Raw genomic sequence first — 24809 nt, 5'->3', positions numbered from 1 at the left:
AGCCCTCGACAACTTAACTGGCAGAAAATGATTTTTTTGAAAAAATCCCTAAGCCCCGGGGTCACAATTTCATAGAAAATCTGACTTTCGGCAATTCACTCAAAAATGGTGCCAAACGGTTGCAAATGCTCCCCTGAAAGGTTTTTCGGTGGAAGCAGAAGTCTTTTTATCACAGGAAAAGAAATCAGCCCTCGACAACTTAACCGGCAGAAAATGATTTTTTTGAAAAAACCCCTAAGCCCCGGGGTCACGATTTCATCAAAAATCTGACTTTCGGCAATTCACTCACAAATGGTGCCAAAACGGTTGCAAATGCTCCCCTAAGAGTTTTGGCGTTCGAAACAGAAGGCTTTTTATCAAAGGAAAAGAAATCAGCCCTCGACAACTTCACCGGCAGAAAATGATTTTTTTGAAAAAATCCCTAAGCCCCGGGTTCACAATTTCAGCAAAAATCTGACTTTTGGCAATTCAGTCAAAAATGGTGCCAAACGGTTGCAAATGCTCCCCTGAAAGGTTTTTCGGTGGAAGCAGAAGTCTTTTTATCACAGGAAAAGAAATCAGCCCTCGACAACTTCACCGGCAGAAAATGATTTTTTTGAAAAAATCCCTAAGCCCCGGGGTCACAATTTCATCAAAAATCTGACTTTCGGCAATTCAGTCAAAAATGGTGCCAAACGGTTGCAAATGCTCCCCTAAGAGTTTTGGCGGTCGGAAAAGAAGGCTTTTTATCACAGGAACAGAAATCAGCCCTCGACAACTTAACTGGCAGAAAATGATTTTTTTGAAAAAATCCCTAAGCCCCGGGGTCACAATTTCATAGAAAATCTGACTTTCGGCAATTCACTCAAAAATGGTGCCAAACGGTTGCAAATGCTCCCCTGAAAGGTTTTTCGGTGGAAGCAGAAGTCTTTTTATCACAGGAAAAGAAATCAGCCCTCGACAACTTAACCGGCAGAAAATGATTTTTTTGAAAAAACCCCTAAGCCCCGGGGTCACAATTTCATCAAAAATCTGACTTTCGGCAATTCACTCAAAAATCGTGCCAAACGGTTGCAAATGCTCCCCTAAGAGTTTTGGCGGTCGAAAAAGAAGGCTTTTTATCACAGGAAAAGAAATCAGCCCTCGACAACTTCACCGGCAGAAAATGATTTTTTTGAAAAAACCCCTAAGCCCCGGGGTCACGATTTCATCAAAAATCTGACTTTCGGCAATTCACTCACAAATGGTGCCAAAACGGTTGCAAATGCTCCCCTAAGAGTTTTGGCCTTCGAAACAGAAGGCTTTTTATCACAGGAACAGAAATCAGCCCTCGACAACTTAACCGGCAGAAAATGATTTTTTTGAAAAAATCCCTAAGCCCCGGGGTCACGATTTCATAGAAAATGTGACTTTCGGCAATTCACTCAAAAATGGTGCCAAACGGTTGCAAATGCTCCCGTGAGATGTTTTTCGGTTGAAACAGAAGTCTTTTTATCACAGGAAAAGGAATCAGCCCTCAACAATTTAACCGGCAGAAAATGATTTTTTTGAAAAAAATCCCTAAGCCCCGGGGTCACAATTTCATCAAAAATCTGACTTTCGGCAATTCAGTCAAAAATGGTGCCAAACGGTTGCAAATGCTCCCCTGAAAGGTTTTTCGGTGGAAGCAGAAGTCTTTTTATCACAGGAAAAGAAATCAGCCCTCGACAACTTCACCGGCAGAAAATGATTTTTTTGAAAAAATCCCTAAGCCCCGGGGTCACAATTTCATCAAAAATCTGACTTTCGGCAATTCAGTCAAAAATGGTGCCAAACGGTTGCAAATGCTCCCCTGAAAGGTTTTTCGGTGGAAGCAGAAGTCTTTTTGTCACAGGAAAAGAAATCAGCCCTCGACAACTTCACCGGCAGAAAATGATTTTTTTGAAAAAATCCCTAAGCCCCGGTGTCACAATTTCATAAAAAATCTGACTTTCGGCAATTCACTCACAAATGGTGCCAAAACGGTTGCAAATGCTCCCCTAAGAGTTTTGGCGTTCGAAACAGAAGGCTTTTTATCACAGGAACAGAAATCAGCCCTCGACAACTTAACTGGCAGAAAATGATTTTTTTGAAAAAATCCCTAAGCCCCGGGGTCACAATTTCATCAAAAATCTGACTTTCGGCAATTCACTCAAAAATCGTGCCAAACGGTTGCAAATGCTCCCCTAAGAGTTTTGGCGGTCGAAAAAGAAGGCTTTTTATCACAGGAAAAGAAATCAGCCCTCGACAACTTCACCGGCAGAAAATGATTTTTTTGAAAAAACCCCTAAGCCCCGGGGTCACGATTTCATCAAAAATCTGACTTTCGGCAATTCACTCACAAATGGTGCCAAAACGGTTGCAAATGCTCCCCTAAGAGTTTTGGCGTTCGAAACAGAAGGCTTTTTATCACAGGAACAGAAATCAGCCCTCGACAACTTAACCGGCAGAAAATGATTTTTTTGAAAAAATCCCTAAGCCCCGGGGTCACGATTTCATAGAAAATGTGACTTTCGGCAATTCACTCAAAAATGGTGCCATACGGTTGCAAATGCTCCCCTGAAAGGTTTTTCGGTGGAAGCAGAAGTCTTTTTATCACAGGAAAAGAAATCAGCCCTCGACAACTTAACCGGCAGAAAATGATTTTTTTGAAAAAACCCCTAAGCCCCGGGGTCACGATTTCATCAAAAATCTGACTTTCGGCAATTCACTCACAAATGGTGCCAAAACGGTTAAAAATGCTCCCCTAAGAGTTTTGGCGTTCGAAACAGAAGGCTTTTTATCAAAGGAAAAGAAATCAGCCCTCGACAACTTCACCGGCAGAAAATGATTTTTTTGAAAAAATCCCTAAGCCCCGGGTTCACAATTTCAGCAAAAATCTGACTTTTGGCAATTCAGTGAAAAATGGTGCCAAACGGTTGCAAATGCTCCCCTGAAAGGTTTTTCGGTGGAAGCAGAAGTCTTTTTATCACAGGAAAAGAAATCAGCCCTCGACAACTTCACCGGCAGAAAATGATTTTTTTTAAAAAATCCCTAAGCCCCGGGGTCACAATTTCATCAAAAATCTGACTTTCGGCAATTCAGTCAAAAATGGTGCCAAACGGTTGCAAATGCTCCCCTGAAAGGTTTTTCGGTGGAAGCAGAAGTCTTTTTGTCACAGGAAAAGAAATCAGCCCTCGACAACTTCACCGGCAGAAAATGATTTTTTTGAAAAAATCCCTAAGCCCCGGGGTCACAATTTCATCAAAAATCTGACTTTCGGCAATTCACTCACAAATGGTGCCAAAACAGTTGCAAATGCTCCCCTAAGAGTTTTGGCGTTCGAAACAGAAGGCTTTTTATCACAGGAACAGAAATCAGCCCTCGACAACTTAACTGGCAGAAAATGATTTTTTTGAAAAAATCCCTAAGCCCCGGGGTCACAATTTCATAGAAAATCTGACTTTCGGCAATTCACTCAAAAATGGTGCCAAACGGTTGCAAATGCTCCCCTGAAAGGTTTTTCGGTGGAAGCAGAAGTCTTTTTATCACAGGAAAAGAAATCAGCCCTCGACAACTTAACCGGCAGAAAATGATTTTTTTGAAAAAACCCCTAAGCCCCGGGGTCACAATTTCATCAAAAATCTGACTTTCGGCAATTCACTCAAAAATCGTGCCAAACGGTTGCAAATGCTCCCCTAAGAGTTTTGGCGGTCGAAAAAGAAGGCTTTTTATCACAGGAAAAGAAATCAGCCCTCGACAACTTCACCGGCAGAAAATGATTTTTTTGAAAAAACCCCTAAGCCCCGGGGTCACGATTTCATCAAAAATCTGACTTTCGGCAATTCACTCACAAATGGTGCCAAAACGGTTGCAAATGCTCCCCTAAGAGTTTTGGCGTTCGAAACAGAAGGCTTTTTATCACAGGAACAGAAATCAGCCCTCGACAACTTAACCGGCAGAAAATGATTTTTTTGAAAAAATCCCTAAGCCCCGGGGTCACAATTTCATAGAAAATCTGACTTTCGGCAATTCACTCAAAAATGGTGCCAAACGGTTGCAAATGCTCCCCTGAAAGGTTTTTCGGTGGAAGCAGAAGTCTTTTTATCACAGGAAAAGAAATCAGCCCTCGACAACTTAACCGGCAGAAAATGATTTTTTTGAAAAAACCCCTAAGCCCCGGGGTCACGATTTCATCAAAAATCTGACTTTCGGCAATTCACTCACAAATGGTGCCAAAACGGTTGCAAATGCTCCCCTGAAAGGTTTTTCGGTGGAAGCAGAAGTCTTTTTATCACAGGAAAAGAAATCAGCCCTCGACAACTTCACCGGCAGAAAATGATTTTTTTGAAAAAATCCCTAAGCCCCGGGGTCACAATTTCATCAAAAATCTGACTTTCGGCAATTCAGTCAAAAATGGTGCCAAACGGTTGCAAATGCTCCCCTGAAAGGTTTTTCGGTGGAAGCAGAAGTCTTTTTATCACAGGAAAAGAAATCAGCCCTCGACAACTTCACCGGCAGAAAATGATTTTTTTGAAAAAATCCCTAAGCCCCGGGGTCACAATTTCATCAAAAATCTGACTTTCGGCAATTCAGTCAAAAATGGTGCCAAACGGTTGCAAATGCTCCCGTAAGAGTTTTGGCGGTCGGAAAAGAAGGCTTTTTATCACAGGAACAGAAATCAGCCCTCGACAACTTAACTGGCAGAAAATGATTTTTTTGAAAAAATCCCTAAGCCCCGGGGTCACAATTTCATAGAAAATCTGACTTTCGGCAATTCACTCAAAAATGGTGCCAAACGGTTGCAAATGCTCCCCTGAAAGGTTTTTCGGTGGAAGCAGAAGTCTTTTTATCACAGGAAAAGAAATCAGCCCTCGACAACTTAACCGGCAGAAAATGATTTTTTTGAAAAAACCCCTAAGCCCCGGGGTCACAATTTCATCAAAAATCTGACTTTCGGCAATTCACTCAAAAATCGTGCCAAACGGTTGCAAATGCTCCCCTAAGAGTTTTGGCGGTCGAAAAAGAAGGCTTTTTATCACAGGAAAAGAAATCAGCCCTCGACAACTTCACCGGCAGAAAATGATTTTTTTGAAAAAACCCCTAAGCCCCGGGGTCACGATTTCATCAAAAATCTGACTTTCGGCAATTCACTCACAAATGGTGCCAAAACGGTTGCAAATGCTCCCCTAAGAGTTTTGGCGTTCGAAACAGAAGGCTTTTTATCACAGGAACAGAAATCAGCCCTCGACAACTTAACCGGCAGAAAATGATTTTTTTGAAAAAATCCCTAAGCCCCGGGGTCACGATTTCATAGAAAATGTGACTTTCGGCAATTCACTCAAAAATGGTGCCAAACGGTTGCAAATGCTCCCCTGAAAGGTTTTTCGGTGGAAGCAGAAGTCTTTTTATCACAGGAAAAGAAATCAGCCCTCGACAACTTAACCGGCAGAAAATGATTTTTTTGAAAAAACCCCTAAGCCCCGGGGTCACGATTTCATCAAAAATCTGACTTTCGGCAATTCACTCACAAATGGTGCCAAAACGGTTGCAAATGCTCCCCTAAGAGTTTTGGCGTTCGAAACAGAAGGCTTTTTATCAAAGGAAAAGAAATCAGCCCTCGACAACTTCACCGGCAGAAAATGATTTTTTTGAAAAAATCCCTAAGCCCCGGGTTCACAATTTCAGCAAAAATCTGACTTTTGGCAATTCAGTGAAAAATGGTGCCAAACGGTTGCAAATGCTCCCCTGAAAGGTTTTTCGGTGGAAGCAGAAGTCTTTTTATCACAGGAAAAGAAATCAGCCCTCGACAACTTCACCGGCAGAAAATGATTTTTTTGAAAAAATCCCTAAGCCCCGGGGTCACAATTTCATCAAAAATCTGACTTTCGGCAATTCAGTCAAAAATGGTGCCAAACGGTTGCAAATGCTCCCCTGAAAGGTTTTTCGGTGGAAGCAGAAGTCTTTTTGTCACAGGAAAAGAAATCAGCCCTCGACAACTTCACCGGCAGAAAATGATTTTTTTGAAAAAATCCCTAAGCCCCGGGGTCACAATTTCATCAAAAATCTGACTTTCGGCAATTCACTCACAAATGGTGCCAAAACAGTTGCAAATGCTCCCCTAAGAGTTTTGGCGTTCGAAACAGAAGGCTTTTTATCACAGGAACAGAAATCAGCCCTCGACAACTTAACTGGCAGAAAATGGTTTTTTTGAAAAAATCCCTAAGCCCCGGGGTCACAATTTCATAGAAAATCTGACTTTCGGCAATTCACTCAAAAATGGTGCCAAACGGTTGCAAATGCTCCCCTGAAAGGTTTTTCGGTGGAAGCAGAAGTCTTTTTATCACAGGAAAAGAAATCAGCCCTCGACAACTTAACCGGCAGAAAATGATTTTTTTGAAAAAACCCCTAAGCCCCGGGGTCACAATTTCATCAAAAATCTGACTTTCGGCAATTCACTCAAAAATCGTGCCAAACGGTTGCAAATGCTCCCCTAAGAGTTTTGGCGGTCGAAAAAGAAGGCTTTTTATCACAGGAAAAGAAATCAGCCCTCGACAACTTCACCGGCAGAAAATGATTTTTTTGAAAAAATCCCTAAGCCCCGGGGTCACGATTTCATCAAAAATCTGACTTTCGGCAATTCACTCACAAATGGTGCCAAAACGGTTGCAAATGCTCCCCTAAGAGTTTTGGCGTTCGAAACAGAAGGCTTTTTATCACAGGAACAGAAATCAGCCCTCGACAACTTAACCGGCAGAAAATGATTTTTTTGAAAAAATCCCTAAGCCCCGGGGTCACAATTTCATAGAAAATCTGACTTTCGGCAATTCACTCAAAAATGGTGCCAAACGGTTGCAAATGCTCCCCTGAAAGGTTTTTCGGTGGAAGCAGAAGTCTTTTTATCACAGGAAAAGAAATCAGCCCTCGACAACTTAACCGGCAGAAAATGATTTTTTTGAAAAAACCCCTAAGCCCCGGGGTCACGATTTCATGAAAAATCTGACTTTCGGCAATTCACTCACAAATGGTGCCAAAACGGTTGCAAATGCTCCCCTGAAAGGTTTTTCGGTGGAAGCAGAAGTCTTTTTATCACAGGAAAAGAAATCAGCCCTCGACAACTTCACCGGCAGAAAATGATTTTTTTGAAAAAATCCCTAAGCCCCGGGGTCACAATTTCATCAAAAATCTGACTTTCGGCAATTCAGTCAAAAATGGTGCCAAACGGTTGCAAATGCTCCCCTGAAAGGTTTTTCGGTGGAAGCAGAAGTCTTTTTATCACAGGAAAAGAAATCAGCCCTCGACAACTTCACCGGCAGAAAATGATTTTTTTGAAAAAATCCCTAAGCCCCGGGGTCACAATTTCATCAAAAATCTGACTTTCGGCAATTCAGTCAAAAATGGTGCCAAACGGTTGCAAATGCTCCCCTAAGAGTTTTGGCGGTCGGAAAAGAAGGCTTTTTATCACAGGAACAGAAATCAGCCCTCGACAACTTAACTGGCAGAAAATGATTTTTTTGAAAAAATCCCTAAGCCCCGGGGTCACAATTTCATAGAAAATGTGACTTTCGGCAATTCACTCAAAAATGGTGCCAAACGGTTGCAAATGCTCCCGTGAGATGTTTTTCGGTTGAAACAGAAGTCTTTTTATCACAGGAAAAGGAATCAGCCCTCAACAATTTAACCGGCAGAAAATGATTTTTTTGAAAAAAATCCCTAAGCCCCGGGGTCACAATTTCATCAAAAATCTGACTTTCGGCAATTCAGTCAAAAATGGTGCCAAACGGTTGCAAATGCTCCCCTGAAAGGTTTTTCGGTGGAAGCAGAAGTCTTTTTATCACAGGAAAAGAAATCAGCCCTCGACAACTTCACCGGCAGAAAATGATTTTTTTGAAAAAATCCCTAAGCCCCGGGGTCACAATTTCATCAAAAATCTGACTTTCGGCAATTCAGTCAAAAATGGTGCCAAACGGTTGCAAATGCTCCCCTGAAAGGTTTTTCGGTGGAAGCAGAAGTCTTTTTGTCACAGGAAAAGAAATCAGCCCTCGACAACTTCACCGGCAGAAAATGATTTTTTTGAAAAAATCCCTAAGCCCCGGTGTCACAATTTCATAAAAAATCTGACTTTCGGCAATTCACTCACAAATGGTGCCAAAACGGTTGCAAATGCTCCCCTAAGAGTTTTGGCGTTCGAAACAGAAGGCTTTTTATCACAGGAACAGAAATCAGCCCTCGACAACTTAACTGGCAGAAAATGATTTTTTTGAAAAAATCCCTAAGCCCCGGGGTCACAATTTCATCAAAAATCTGACTTTCGGCAATTCACTCAAAAATCGTGCCAAACGGTTGCAAATGCTCCCCTTAGAGTTTTGGCGGTCGAAAAAGAAGGCTTTTTATCACAGGAAAAGAAATCAGCCCTCGACAACTTCACCGGCAGAAAATGATTTTTTTGAAAAAACCCCTAAGCCCCGGGGTCACGATTTCATCAAAAATCTGACTTTCGGCAATTCACTCAAAAATCGTGCCAAACGGTTGCAAATGCTCCCCTTAGAGTTTTGGCGGTCGAAAAAGAAGGCTTTTTATCACAGGAAAAGAAATCAGCCCTCGACAACTTCACCGGCAGAAAATGATTTTTTTGAAAAAACCCCTAAGCCCCGGGGTCACGATTTCATCAAAAATCTGACTTTCGGCAATTCACTCACAAATGGTGCCAAAACGGTTGCAAATGCTCCCCTAAGAGTTTTGGCGTTCGAAACAGAAGGCTTTTTATCACAGGAACAGAAATCAGCCCTCGACAACTTAACCGGCAGAAAATGATTTTTTTGAAAAAATCCCTAAGCCCCGGGGTCACGATTTCATAGAAAATGTGACTTTCGGCAATTCACTCAAAAATGGTGCCAAACGGTTGCAAATGCTCCCGTGAGATGTTTTTCGGTTGAAACAGAAGTCTTTTTATCACAGGAAAAGGAATCAGCCCTCAAAAACTTAACCGGCAGAAAATGATTTTTTTGAAAAAAATCCTTAAGCCCCGGGGTCACAATTTCATAGAAAATCTGACTTTCGGCAATTCACTCAAAATATGGTGCCAAACGGTTGCAAATGCTCCCCTAAGAGTTTTGGCGGTCGGAAAAGAAGGCTTTTTATCAAAGGAAAAGAAATCAGCCCTCGACAACTTCACCGGCAGAAAATGATTTTTTTGAAAAAATCCCTAAGCCCCGGGGTCACAATTTCATCAAAAATCTGACTTTCGGCAATTCACTCACAAATGGTGCCAAAACGGTTGCAAATGCTCCCCTAAGAGTTTTGGCGTTCGAAACAGAAGGCTTTTTATCACAGGAACAGAAATCAGCCCTCGACAACTTAACTGGCAGAAAATGATTTTTTTGAAAAAATCCCTAAGCCCCGGGGTCACAATTTCATAGAAAATCTGACTTTCGGCAATTCACTCAAAAATGGTGCCAAACGGTTGCAAATGCTCCCCTGAAAGGTTTTTCGGTGGAAGCAGAAGTCTTTTTATCACAGGAAAAGAAATCAGCCCTCGACAACTTAACCGGCAGAAAATGATTTTTTTGAAAAAACCCCTAAGCCCCGGGGTCACGATTTCATCAAAAATCTGACTTTCGGCAATTCACTCACAAATGGTGCCAAAACGGTTGCAAATGCTCCCCTGAAAGGTTTTTCGGTGGAAGCAGAAGTCTTTTTATCACAGGAAAAGAAATCAGCCCTCGACAACTTCACCGGCAGAAAATGATTTTTTTGAAAAAATCCCTAAGCCCCGGGGTCACAATTTCATCAAAAATCTGACTTTCGGCAATTCAGTCAAAAATGGTGCCAAACGGTTGCAAATGCTCCCCTGAAAGGTTTTTCGGTGGAAGCAGAAGTCTTTTTATCACAGGAAAAGAAATCAGCCCTCGACAACTTCACCGGCAGAAAATGATTTTTTTGAAAAAATCCCTAAGCCCCGGGGTCACAATTTCATCAAAAATCTGACTTTCGGCAATTCAGTCAAAAATGGTGCCAAACGGTTGCAAATGCTCCCCTAAGAGTTTTGGCGGTCGGAAAAGAAGGCTTTTTATCACAGGAACAGAAATCAGCCCTCGACAACTTAACTGGCAGAAAATGATTTTTTTGAAAAAATCCCTAAGCCCCGGGGTCACAATTTCATAGAAAATGTGACTTTCGGCAATTCACTCAAAAATGGTGCCAAACGGTTGCAAATGCTCCCGTGAGATGTTTTTCGGTTGAAACAGAAGTCTTTTTATCACAGGAAAAGGAATCAGCCCTCAACAATTTAACCGGCAGAAAATGATTTTTTTGAAAAAAATCCCTAAGCCCCGGGGTCACAATTTCATCAAAAATCTGACTTTCGGCAATTCAGTCAAAAATGGTGCCAAACGGTTGCAAATGCTCCCCTGAAAGGTTTTTCGGTGGAAGCAGAAGTCTTTTTATCACAGGAAAAGAAATCAGCCCTCGACAACTTCACCGGCAGAAAATGATTTTTTTGAAAAAATCCCTAAGCCCCGGGGTCACAATTTCATCAAAAATCTGACTTTCGGCAATTCAGTCAAAAATGGTGCCAAACGGTTGCAAATGCTCCCCTGAAAGGTTTTTCGGTGGAAGCAGAAGTCTTTTTGTCACAGGAAAAGAAATCAGCCCTCGACAACTTCACCGGCAGAAAATGATTTTTTTGAAAAAATCCCTAAGCCCCGGTGTCACAATTTCATAAAAAATCTGACTTTCGGCAATTCACTCACAAATGGTGCCAAAACGGTTGCAAATGCTCCCCTAAGAGTTTTGGCGTTCGAAACAGAAGGCTTTTTATCACAGGAACAGAAATCAGCCCTCGACAACTTAACTGGCAGAAAATGATTTTTTTGAAAAAATCCCTAAGCCCCGGGGTCACAATTTCATCAAAAATCTGACTTTCGGCAATTCACTCAAAAATCGTGCCAAACGGTTGCAAATGCTCCCCTTAGAGTTTTGGCGGTCGAAAAAGAAGGCTTTTTATCACAGGAAAAGAAATCAGCCCTCGACAACTTCACCGGCAGAAAATGATTTTTTTGAAAAAACCCCTAAGCCCCGGGGTCACGATTTCATCAAAAATCTGACTTTCGGCAATTCACTCAAAAATCGTGCCAAACGGTTGCAAATGCTCCCCTTAGAGTTTTGGCGGTCGAAAAAGAAGGCTTTTTATCACAGGAAAAGAAATCAGCCCTCGACAACTTCACCGGCAGAAAATGATTTTTTTGAAAAAACCCCTAAGCCCCGGGGTCACGATTTCATCAAAAATCTGACTTTCGGCAATTCACTCACAAATGGTGCCAAAACGGTTGCAAATGCTCCCCTAAGAGTTTTGGCGTTCGAAACAGAAGGCTTTTTATCACAGGAACAGAAATCAGCCCTCGACAACTTAACCGGCAGAAAATGATTTTTTTGAAAAAATCCCTAAGCCCCGGGGTCACGATTTCATAGAAAATGTGACTTTCGGCAATTCACTCAAAAATGGTGCCAAACGGTTGCAAATGCTCCCGTGAGATGTTTTTCGGTTGAAACAGAAGTCTTTTTATCACAGGAAAAGGAATCAGCCCTCAAAAACTTAACCGGCAGAAAATGATTTTTTTGAAAAAAATCCTTAAGCCCCGGGGTCACAATTTCATAGAAAATCTGACTTTCGGCAATTCACTCAAAATATGGTGCCAAACGGTTGCAAATGCTCCCCTAAGAGTTTTGGCGGTCGGAAAAGAAGGCTTTTTATCAAAGGAAAAGAAATCAGCCCTCGACAACTTAACCGGCAGAAAATGATTTTTTTGAAAAAATCCCTAAGCCCCGGGGTCACAATTTCATCAAAAATCTGACTTTCGGCAATTCACTCACAAATGGTGCCAAAACGGTTGCAAATGCTCCCCTAAGAGTTTTGGCGTTCGAAACAGAAGGCTTTTTATCACAGGAACAGAAATCAGCCCTCGACAACTTAACTGGCAGAAAATGATTTTTTTGAAAAAATCCCTAAGCCCCGGGGTCACAATTTCATAGAAAATCTGACTTTCGGCAATTCACTCAAAAATGGTGCCAAACGGTTGCAAATGCTCCCCTGAAAGGTTTTTCGGTGGAAGCAGAAGTCTTTTTATCACAGGAAAAGAAATCAGCCCTCGACAACTTAACCGGCAGAAAATGATTTTTTTGAAAAAACCCCTAAGCCCCGGGGTCACGATTTCATCAAAAATCTGACTTTCGGCAATTCACTCACAAATGGTGCCAAAACGGTTGCAAATGCTCCCCTAAGAGTTTTGGCGTTCGAAACAGAAGGCTTTTTATCAAAGGAAAAGAAATCAGCCCTCGACAACTTCACCGGCAGAAAATGATTTTTTTGAAAAAATCCCTAAGCCCCGGGTTCACAATTTCAGCAAAAATCTGACTTTTGGCAATTCAGTGAAAAATGGTGCCAAACGGTTGCAAATGCTCCCCTGAAAGGTTTTTCGGTGGAAGCAGAAGTCTTTTTATCACAGGAAAAGAAATCAGCCCTCGACAACTTCACCGGCAGAAAATGATTTTTTTGAAAAAATCCCTAAGCCCCGGGGTCACAATTTCATCAAAAATCTGACTTTCGGCAATTCAGTCAAAAATGGTGCCAAACGGTTGCAAATGCTCCCCTGAAAGGTTTTTCGGTGGAAGCAGAAGTCTTTTTGTCACAGGAAAAGAAATCAGCCCTCGACAACTTCACCGGCAGAAAATGATTTTTTTGAAAAAACCCCTAAGCCCCGGGGTCACAATTTCATCAAAAATCTGACTTTCGGCAATTCACTCACAAATGGTGCCAAAACAGTTGCAAATGCTCCCCTAAGAGTTTTGGCGTTCGAAACAGAAGGCTTTTTATCACAGGAACAGAAATCAGCCCTCGACAACTTAACTGGCAGAAAATGATTTTTTTGAAAAAATCCCTAAGCCCCGGGGTCACAATTTCATAGAAAATCTGACTTTCGGCAATTCACTCAAAAATGGTGCCAAACGGTTGCAAATGCTCCCCTGAAAGGTTTTTCGGTGGAAGCAGAAGTCTTTTTATCACAGGAAAAGAAATCAGCCCTCGACAACTTAACCGGCAGAAAATGATTTTTTTGAAAAAACCCCTAAGCCCCGGGGTCACAATTTCATCAAAAATCAGACTTTCGGCAATTCACTCAAAAATCGTGCGAAACGGTTGCAAATGCTCCCCTAAGAGTTTTGGCGGTCGAAAAAGAAGGCTTTTTATCACAGGAAAAGAAATCAGCCCTCGACAACTTCACCGGCAGAAAATGATTTTTTTGAAAAAACCCCTAAGCCCCGGGGTCACGATTTCATCAAAAATCTGACTTTCGGCAATTCACTCACAAATGGTGCCAAAACGGTTGCAAATGCTCCCCTAAGAGTTTTGGCCTTCGAAACAGAAGGCTTTTTATCACAGGAACAGAAATCAGCCCTCGACAACTTAACCGGCAGAAAATGATTTTTTTGAAAAAATCCCTAAGCCCCGGGGTCACGATTTCATAGAAAATGTGACTTTCGGCAATTCACACAAAAATGGTGCCAAACGGTTGCAAATGCTCCCGTGAGATGTTTTTCGGTTGAAACAGAAGTCTTTTTATCACAGGAAAAGGAATCAGCCCTCAACAACTTAACCGGCAGAAAATGATTTTTTTGAAAAAAATCCTTAAGCCCCGGGGTCACAATTTCATAGAAAATCTGACTTTCGGCAATTCACTCAAAATATGGTGCCAAACGGTTGCAAATGCTGCCCTGAAAGGTTTTTCGGTGGAAGCAGAAGGATTTTTATCACAGGAAAAGAAATCAGCCCTCAACAACTTTACCGGCAGAAAATGATTTTTTTGAAAAAAATCCCTAAGACATGGGGTCACAATTTCATCAAAAATCTGACTTTCGGCAATTCACTCAAAATATGGTGCCAAACGGTTGCAAATGCTCCCCTAAGAGTTTTGGCGGTCGAAAAAGAAGGCTTTTTATCAAAGGAAAAGAAATCAGCCCTCGACAACTTCACCGGCAGAAAATGATTTTTTTGAAAAAATCCCTAAGCCCCGGGTTCACAATTTCAGCAAAAATCTGACTTTTGGCAATTCAGTCAAAAATGGTGCCAAACGGTTGCAAATGCTCCCCTGAAAGGTTTTTCGGTGGAAGCAGAAGTCTTTTTATCACAGGAAAAGAAATCAGCCCTCGACAACTTCACCGGCAGAAAATGATTTTTTTGAAAAAATCCCTAAGCCCCGGGGTCACAATTTCATCAAAAATCTGACTTTCGGCAATTCAGTCAAAAATGGTGCCAAACGGTTGCAAATGCTCCCCTGAAAGGTTTTTCGGTGGAAGCAGAAGTCTTTTTGTCACAGGAAAAGAAATCAGCCCTCGACAACTTCACCGGCAGAAAATGATTTTTTTGAAAAAATCCCTAAGCCCCGGGGTCACAATTTCATCAAAAATCTGACTTTCGGCAATTCACTCACAAATGGTGCCAAAACGGTTGCAAATGCTCCCCTAAGAGTTTTGGCGTTCGAAACAGAAGGCTTTTTATCACAGGAACAGAAATCAGCCCTCGACAACTTAACTGGCAGAAAATGATTTTTTTGAAAAAATCCCTAAGCCCCGGGGTCACAATTTCATAGAAAATCTGACTTTCGGCAATTCACTCAAAATATGGTGCCAAACGGTTGCAAATGCTGCCCTGAAAGGTTTTTCACTGGAAGCAGAAGTCTTTTTATTACAGGAAAAGAAATCAGCCCTCGACAACTTCACCGGCAGAAAATGATTTTTTTGAAAAAATCCCTAAGCCACGGGGTCACAATTTCATCAAAAATCTGACTTTCGGCTATTCACTCAGAAATGGTGCCAAAACGGTTGCAAATGCTCCCCTAAGAGTTTTGGCGTTCGAAACAGAAGGCTTTTTATCACAGGAACAGAAATCAGCCCTCGACAACTTAACTGGCAGAAAATGATTTTTTTGAAAAAATCCCTAAGCCCCGGGGTCACAATTTCATCAAAAATCTGACTTTCGGCAATTCAGTCAAAAATGGTGCCAAACGGTTGCAAATGCTCCCCTGAAAGGTTTTTCGGTGGAAGCAGAAGTCTTTTTATCACAGGAAAAGAAATCAGCCCTCGACAACTTCACCGGCAGAAAATGATTTTTTTGAAAAAATCCCTAAGCCCCGGGGTCACAATTTCATCAAAAATCTGACTTTCGGCAATTCAGTCAAAAATGGTGCCAAACGGTTGCAAATGCTGCCCTGAAAGGTTTTTCAGTGGAAGCAGAAGTCTATTTATTACAGGAACAGAAATCAGCCCTCGACAACTTAACCGACAGAAAAATATTTTTTTGAAAAAATCCCTAAGCCCCGGGGTCACGATTTCATAGAAAATCTGACTTTCGGCAATTCACTCACAAATGGTGCCAAACGGTTGCAAATGCTTCCCTGAGAGTTTTGGCGTTCGAAACAGAAGGCTTTTTATCACAGGAACAGAAATCAGCCCTCGACAACTTAACTGGCAGAAAATGATTTTTTTGAAAAAATCCCTAAGCCCCGGGGTCACGATTTCATAGAAAATCTGACTTTCGGCAATTCACTCAAAAATGGTGCCAAACGTTTGCAAATGCTCCCCTGAAAGGTTTTTCGGTGGAAGCAGAAGTCTTTTTAGTACAGGAAAAGGAATCAGCCCTCATCAACTTAACCGGCAGAAAAATATTTTTTTGAAAAAATCCCTAAGCCCCGGGGTCACAATTTCATAGAAAATCTTTCTTTCGGCAATTCACTCAGAAATGGTGCCAAACGGTTGCAAATTCTCCCCTGAGAGTTTTGGCGGTCGAAACAGAAGGCTTTTCATCACAGGAAAAGAAGTCAGCCCTCGACAACTTCACCGGCAGAAAATGATTTTTTTGAAAAAATCCTTAAGCCCCGGGGTCACAATTTCATCAAAAATCTGACATTCGGCAATACACTCAAAAATGGTGCCAAACGGTTGCAAATGCTCCCCTGTGAGGTTTTTCGGTTGAAACAGACGTCTTTTTATCACAGGAAAAGGAATCAGCCCTCAACAACTTAACTGGCAGAAAATGATTTTTTTGAAAAAATCCCTAAGCCCCGGGGTCACGATTTCATAGAAAATCTGACTTTCGGCAATTCACTCAAAAATGGTGCCAAACGGTTGCAAATGCTCCCCTGAAAGGTTTTTCGGTGGAAGCAGAAGTCTTTTTATCACAGGAAAAGAAATCAGCCCTCGACATTCATTTTCATTCATTTCATTTATTTATTTACGGCTATTAGCCCATAAAATATGTACAAACATAAAAAAGCACAAAGGCTTAAAAACCGAAATGTCTGACAACAGAAGGTGAACACTGCGATGCAAGGGTGGGTCATTGGGCAAAGCCAAATAACAGGATGTGGCCCGGAGAGCTCCAAGGGACGGTTCACAGAAAAAGGAAAACTGAAGACGAGATCCGACATGCACTCTCATCATAACTGTCCGATTAGGTTTTGATGTTGTTGTTGTTTTTTCGTGGTTTTTGCATGTGAGATAACCGCATTCAGGAATCTCGCCACCTGCAGAGTAACAGAAGGATCTGTATCCTGCAAAAGCAGTGCGGCGTGTGACTCAACAGGCCTGCTAACCAAGCGCAGTAAAGCAGGGCCCAGGAATTTAGTCCTGGCTATGCTATGTAGGGGACAGTTGAACATTATATGTGGAAGAGATTCAACAGTTTTCCCATCACACACGCATAGCGGAGACACCAAACCGTTGGAAAATCTGTGGCTCAGCAGGTTCGATGGAAGGACATTGAACCTTGCACGAATAAATGCAAGTCGGTGTGGTACAGATGAAAGAGATGACATGTATGATGGAAGGCCAAGTGGTGGGGTTATTCCGTGATACCTGGGGGAGCAGACACCCCCACCTCTGGCAAGGTTGTGTTGATTTTCAATGTCTGCTAATCTTTGCTCAATGAGGCTTTTAGCTGAGCGTAAGTTCATCTTTAGGGAGTCCGCTGGGGAAATTCCGATGCTCAGAAGTTTGGCATGGATTTTTCCTACCCACGGATTAACAAATTCGTCCCGCCAGAGGCACTGAAAAAGGTAATGGTCGGGAAGCCTATGCCAGCTGGACAGCCAATAGCCAAAGACTCGCTTCCAGATGACAGTCTCCAATGTTGCAATCCTTAACTCCAGACGTATGGCTGCGTTGCTTACACACATGGGGAGTTTCAGGAGGCGACGGAGAAACTGATTCTGCAATGTCTCCAGCGATGTTAAATTGGACCCAGGGGCCCAGAGCGGGGCAGCATAGCAGAGGGTGGAAACCACTTTTGCGTGGTATACCTTCAATGCAGAGGGGATGTGGGAGGCTCCGTCAGCCGCAAAAAATTGGAGTAGAGCATAAAGTATTGTTTTCCCTTTGTTTAGTAAATACTGTATCTGTGGCTTCCAGCTTAGGTTGTAGTGAAAAAAGACTCCCAGGTATTTAAATTTGAAAACCTGTTCTAATTGGACTCCATCTAACTTCCAGCTGTAAGTTTTCCGAGACCTGGTAAAGACCAGGACTTTAGATTTCCCATGATTAATTGTCAGATGGTTGAGTTTGCAATAAGCCGCAAAAATCTTTAGAGCTCTGCATAAACCGACTCTAGAGTAGGAAAGGATCGCTGCATCATCGGTTGCAAATGCTCCCCTGAAAGGTTTTTCGGCGGAAGCAGAAGTCTTTTTATTACAGGAAAAGGAATCAGCCCTCGACAACTTAACCGGCAGAAAATTTTTTTTTTGAAAAAATCCCTAAGCCCCGGGGTCACAATTTCATAGAAAATCTGACTTTCGGCAATTCACTCAAAAATGGTGCCAAACGTTTGCAAATGCTCCCCTGAAAGGTTTTTCGGTGGAAGCAGAAGTCTTTTTAGTACAGGAAAAGGAATCAGCCCTCAACAACTTAACCGGCAGAAAAATATTTTTTTGAAAAAATCCCTAAGCCCCGGGGTCACAATTTCATAGAAAATCTGACTTTCGGCAATTCACTCAAAAATGGTGCCAAACGGTTGCAAATGCTCCCCTGAAAGGTTTTTCGGTGGAAGCAGAAGTCTTTTTATCACAGGAAAAGAAATCAGCCCTCGACATTCATTTTCATTCATTTCATTTATTTATTTACGGCTATTAGCCCATAAAATATGTACAAACATAAAAAAGCACAAAGGCTTAAAAACCGAAATGTCTGACAACAGAAGGTGAACACTGCGATGCAAGGGTGGGTCATTGGGCAAAGCCAAATAACAGGATGTGGCCCGGAGAGCTCCAAGGGACGGTTCACAGAAAAAGGAAAACTGAAGACGAGATCCGACATGCACTCTCATCATAACTGTCCGATTAGGTTTTGATGTTGTTGTTGTTTTTTGGTGGTTTTTGCATGTGAGATAACCGCATTCAGGAATCTCGCCACCTGCAGAGTAACAGAAGGATCTGTATCCTGCAAAAGCAGTGCGGCGTGTGACTCAACAGGCCTGCTAACCAAGCGCAGTAAAGCAGGGCCCAGGAATTTAGTCCTGGCTATGCTATGTAGGGGACAGTTGAACATTATATGTGGAAGAGATTCAACAGTTTTCCCATCACACACGCATAGCGGAGACACCAAACCGTTGGAAAATCTGTGGCTCAGCAGGTTCGATGGAAGGACATTGAACCTTGCACGAATAAATGGAAGTCGGTGTGGTACAGATGAAAGAGATGACATGTATGATGGAAGGCCAAGTGGTGGGGTTATTCCGTGATACCTGGGGGAGCAGACACCCCCACCTCTGGCAAGGTTGTGTTGATTTTCAATGTCTGCTAATCTTTGCTCAATGAGGCTTTTAGCTGAGCGTAAGTTCATCTTTAGGGAGTCCGCTGGGGAAATTCCGATGCTCAGAAGTTTGGCATGGATTTTTCCTACCCACGGATTAACAAATTCGTCCCGCCAGAGGCACTGAAAAAGGTAATGGTCGGGAAGCCTATGCCAGCTGGACAGCCAATAGCCAAAGACTCGCTTCCAGATGACAGTCTCCAATGTTGCAATCCTTAACTCCAGACGTATGGCTGCGTTGCTTACACACATGGGGAGTTTCAGGAGGCGACGGAGAAACTGATTCTGCAATGTCTCCAGCGATGTTAAATTGGACCCAGGGGCCCAGAGTGGGGCAGCATAGCAGAGGGTGGAAACCACTTTTGCGTGGTATACCTTCAATGCAGAGGGGATGTGGGAGGCTCCGTCAGCCGCAAAAAATTGGAGTAGAGCATAAAGTATTGTTTTCCCTTTGTTTAGTAAATACTGTATCTGTGGCTTCCAGCTTAGGTTGTAGTGAAAAAAGACTCCCAGGTATTTAAATTTGAAAACCTGTTCTAATTGGACTCCATCTAACTTCCAGCTGTAAGTTTTCCGAGACCTGGTAAAGACCAGGACTTTAGATTTCCCATGATTAATTGTCAGATGGTTGAGTTTGCAATAAGCCGCAAAAATCTTTAGAGCTCTGCATAAACCGACTCTAGAGTAGGAAAGGATCGCTGCATCATCGGTTGCAAATGCTCCCCTGAAAGGTTTTTCGGCGGAAGCAGAAGTCTTTTTATTACAGGAAAAGGAATCAGCCCTCGACAACTTAACCGGCAGAAAATTTTTTTTTTGAAAAAATCCCTAAGCCCCGGGGTCACAATTTCATAGAAAATCTGACTTTCGGCAATTCACTCAAAAATGGTGCCAAACGTTTGCAAATGCTCCCCTGAAAGGTTTTTCGGTGGAAGCAGAAGTCTTTTTAGTACAGGAAAAGGAATCAGCCCTCAACAACTTAACCGGCAGAAAAATATTTTTTTGAAAAAATCCCTAAGCCCCGGGGTCACAATTTCATAGAAAATCTTTCTTTCGGCAATTCACTCAGAAATGGTGCCAAACGGTTGCAAATTCTCCCCTGAGAGTTTTGGCGGTCGAAACAGAAGGCTTTTCATCACAGGAAAAGAAGTCAGCCCTCGACAACTTCACCGGCAGAAAATGATTTTTTTGAAAAAATCCCTAAGCCCCGGGGTCACAATTTCATCAAAAATCTGACTTTCGGCTATTCACTCAGAAATGGTGCCAAAACGGTTGCAAATGCTCCCCTAAGAGTTTTGGCGTTCGAAACAGAAGGCTTTTTATCACAGGAACAGAAATCAGCCCTCGACAACTTCACCGGCAGAAAATGATTTTTTTGAAAAAATCCCTAAGCCCCGGGGTCACAATTTCCTCAAAAATCTGACTTTCGGCAATTCAGTCAAAAATGGTGCCAAACGGTTGCAAATGTTCCCCTGAAAGGTTTTTCGGTGGAAGCAGAAGTCTTTTTATCACAGGAAAAGAAATCAGCCCTCGACAACTTCACCGGCAGAAAATGATTTTTTTGAAAAAATCCCTAAGCCCCGGGGTCACGATTTCATAGAAAATCTGACTATCGGCAATTCACTCAAAAATGGTGCCAAACGGTTGCAAATGCTACCGTGAGATGTTTTTCGGTTGAAACAGAAGTCTTTTTTTCACAGGAAAGGGAATCAGCCCTCAACAACTTAACCGGCAGAAAATGATTTTTTTGAAAAAAATCCTTAAGCCCCGGGGTCACAATTTCATAGAAAATCTGACTTTCGGCAATTCACTCAAAATATGGTGCCAAACGGTTGCAAATGCTGCCCTAAAAGGTATTTCAGTGGAAGCAGAAGTCTTTTTATTACAGGAAAATGAATCAGCGCTCGACACCTTAACCGACAGAAAAAGATTTTTTTGAAAAAACCCCTAAGCCCCGGGGTCACAATTTCATCAAAAATCAGACTTTCGGCAATTCACTCAAAAATCGTGCCAAACGGTTGCAAATGCTCCCCTAAGAGTTTTGGCGGTCGAAAAAGAAGGCTTTTTATCACAGGAAAAGAAATCAGCCCTCGACAACTTCACCGGCAGAAAATGATTTTTTTGAAAAAATCCCTAAGCCCCGGGGTCACAATTTCATCAAAAATCTGACTTTCGGCAATTCAGTCAAAAATGGTGCCAAACGGTTGCAAATGCTCCCCTGAAAGGTTTTTCGGTGGAAGCAGAAGTCTTTTTGTCACAGGAAAAGAAATCAGCCCTCGACAACTTCACCGGCAGAAAATGATTTTTTTGAAAAAATCCCTAAGCCCCGGGGTCACAATTTCATAAAAAATCTGACTTTCGGCAATTCACTCACAAATGGTGCCAAAACGGTTGCAAATGCTCCCCTAAGAGTTTTGGCGTTCGAAACAGAAGGCTTTTTATCACAGGAACAGAAATCAGCCCTCGACAACTTAACTGGCAGAAAATGATTTTTTTGAAAAAATCCCTAAGCCCCGGGGTCACAATTTCATAGAAAATCTGACTTTCGGCAATTCACTCAAAAATGGTGCCAAACGGTTGCAAATGCTCCCCTGAAAGGTTTTTCGGTGGAAGCAGAAGTCTTTTTATCACAGGAAAAGAAATCAGCCCTCGACAACTTAACCGGCAGAAAATGATTTTTTTGAAAAAAACCCCTAAGCCCCGGGGTCACAATTTCATCAAAAATCTGACTTTCGGCAATTCACTCAAAAATCGTGCCAAACGGTTGCAAATGCTCCCCTAAGAGTTTTGGCGGTCGAAAAAGAAGGCTTTTTATCACAGGAAAAGAAATCAGCCCTCGACAACTTCACCGGCAGAAAATGATTTTTTTGAAAAAACCCCTAAGCCCCGGGGTCACGATTTCATCAAAAATCTGACTTTCGGCAATTCACTCACAAATGGTGCCAAAACGGTTGCAAATGCTCCCCTAAGAGTTTTGGCGTTCGAAACAGAAGGCTTTTTATCACAGGAACAGAAATCAGCCCTCGACAACTTAACCGGCAGAAAATGATTTTTTTGAAAAAATCCCTAAGCCCCGGGGTCACGATTTCATAGAAAATGTGACTTTCGGCAATTGACTCTAAAATGGTGCCAAAACGGTTGCAAATGCTCCCGTGAGATGTTTTTCGGTTGAAACAGAAGTCTTTTTATCACAGGAAAAGAAATCAGCCCTCAACAACTTTACCGGCAGAAAATGATTTTTTTGAAAAAAATCCCTAAGCCATGGGGTCACAATTTCATCAAAAATCTGACTTTCGGCAATTCACTCAAAATATGGTGCCAAACGGTTGCAAATGCTCCCCTAAGAGTTTTGGCGGTCGAAAAAGAAGGCTTTTTATCAAAGGAAAAGAAATCAGCCCTCGACAACTTCACCGGCAGAAAATGATTTTTTTGAAAAAATCCCTAAGCCCCGGGGTCACAATTTCATCAAAAATCTGACTTTCGGCAATTCACTCACAAATGGTGCCAAAACGGTTGCAAATGCTCCCCTAAGAGTTTTGGCGTTCGAAACAGAAGGCTTTTTATCACAGAAACAGAAATCAGCCCTCGACAACTTAACTGGCAGAAAATGATTTTTTTGAAAAAATCCCTAAGCCCCGGGGTCACAATTTCATAGAAAATCTGACTTTCGGCAATTCACTCAAAAATGGTGCCAAACGGTTGCAAATACTCCCCTGAAAGGTTTTTCGGTGGAAGCAGAAGTCTTTTTATCACAGGAAAAGAAATCAGCCCTCGACAACTTAACCGGCAGAAAATGATTTTTTTGAAAAAAATCCCTAAGCCCCGGGGTCACAATTTCATCAAAAATCTGACTTTCGGCAATTCACTCAAAAATGGTGCCAAACGGTTGCAAATGCTCCCGTGAGATGTTTTTCGGTTGAAACAGAAGTCTTTTTATCACAGGAAAAGGAATCAGCCCTCAACAACTTAAGCGGCAGAAAATGATTTTTTTGAAAAAAATCCTTAAGCCCCGGGGTCACAATTTCATAGAAAATCTGACTTTCGGCAATTCACTCAAAATATGGTGCCAAACGGTTGCAAATGCTGCCCTGAAAGGTTTTTCACTGGAAGCAGAAGTCTTTTTATTACAGGAAAAGAAATCAGCCCTCGACAACTTCACCGGCAGAAAATGATTTTTTTGAAAAAATCCCTAAGCCACGGGGTCACAATTTCATCAAAAATCTGACTTTCGGCTATTCACTCAGAAATGTTGCCAAAACGGTTGCAAATGCTCCCCTAAGAGTTTTGGCGTTCGAAACAGAAGGCTTTTTATCACAGGAACAGAAATCAGCCCTCGACAACTTAACTGGCAGAAAATGATTTTTTTGAAAAAATCCCTAAGCCCCGGGGTCACAATTTCATCAAAAATCTGACTTTCGGCAATTCAGTCAAAAATGGTGCCAAACGGTTGCAAATGCTCCCCTGAAAGGTTTTTCGGTGGAAGCAGAGGTCTTTTTATCACAGGAACAGAAATCAGCCCTCGACAACTTAACTGGCAGAAAATGATTTTTTTGAAAAAATCCTTAAGCCCCGGGGTCACAATTTCATCAAAAATCTGACTTTCGGCAATTCAGTCAAAAATGGTGCCAAATGGTTGCAAATGCTCCCCTGAAAGGTTTTTCGGTGGAAGCAGAAGTCTTTTTATCACAGGAAAAGAAATCAGCCCTCGACAACTTCACCGGCAGAAAATGATTTTTTTGAAAAAATCCCTAAGCCCCGGGGTCACAATTTCATCAAAAATCTGACTTTCAGCAATTCACTCACAAATGGTGCCAAACGGTTGCAAATGCTTCCCTGAGAGTTTTGGCGTTCGAAACAGAAGGCTTTTTATCACAGGAACAGAAATCAGCCCTCGACAACTTAACTGGCAGAAAATGATTTTTTTGAAAAAATCCCTAAGCCCCGGGGTCACGATTTCATAGAAAATCTGACTTTCGGCAATTCACTCAAAAATGGTGCCAAACGTTTGCAAATGCTCCCCTGAAAGGTTTTTCGGTGGAAGCAGAAGTCTTTTTAGTACAGGAAAAGGAATCAGCCCTCAACAACTTAACCGGCAGAAAAATATTTTTTTGAAAAAATCCCTAAGCCCCGGGGTCACAATTTCATAGAAAATCTTTCTTTCGGCAATTCACTCAGAAATGGTGCCAAACGGTTGCAAATTCTACCCTGAGAGTTTTGGCGGTCGAAACAGAAGGCTTTTCATCACAGGAAAAGAAGTCAGCCCTCGACAACTTCACCGGCAGAAAATGATTTTTTTGAAAAAATCCCTAAGCCCCGGGGTCACAATTTCATCAAAAATCTGACTTTCGGCAATTCACTCAAAAATGGTGCCAAACGGTTGCAAATGCTCCCGTGAGATGTTTTTCGGTTGAAACAGAAGTCTTTTTATCACAGGAAAAGGAATCAGCCCTCAACAACTTAAGCGGCAGAAAATGATTTTTTTGAAAAAAATCCTTAAGCCCCGGGGTCACAATTTCATAGAAAATCTGACTTTCGGCAATTCACTCAAAATATGGTGCCAAACGGTTGCAAATGCTGCCCTGAAAGGTTTTTCACTGGAAGCAGAAGTCTTTTTATTACAGGAAAAGAAATCAGCCCTCGACAACTTCACCGGCAGAAAATGATTTTTTTGAAAAAATCCCTAAGCCACGGGGTCACAATTTCATCAAAAATCTGACTTTCGGCTATTCACTCAGAAATGTTGCCAAAACGGTTGCAAATGCTCCCCTAAGAGTTTTGGCGTTCGAAACAGAAGGCTTTTTATCACAGGAACAGAAATCAGCCCTCGACAACTTAACTGGCAGAAAATGATTTTTTTGAAAAAATCCCTAAGCCCCGGGGTCACAATTTCATCAAAAATCTGACTTTCGGCAATTCAGTCAAAAATGGTGCCAAACGGTTGCAAATGCTCCCCTGAAAGGTTTTTCGGTGGAAGCAGAGGTCTT

The sequence above is a fragment of the Podarcis muralis genome, chromosome 9 (assembly GCF_964188315.1).
Source record: "Podarcis muralis chromosome 9, rPodMur119.hap1.1, whole genome shotgun sequence".
In the NCBI taxonomy this organism is placed as follows: Eukaryota; Metazoa; Chordata; class Lepidosauria; order Squamata; family Lacertidae; genus Podarcis; species Podarcis muralis.
This window is presented reverse-complemented; position numbering follows the sequence as displayed.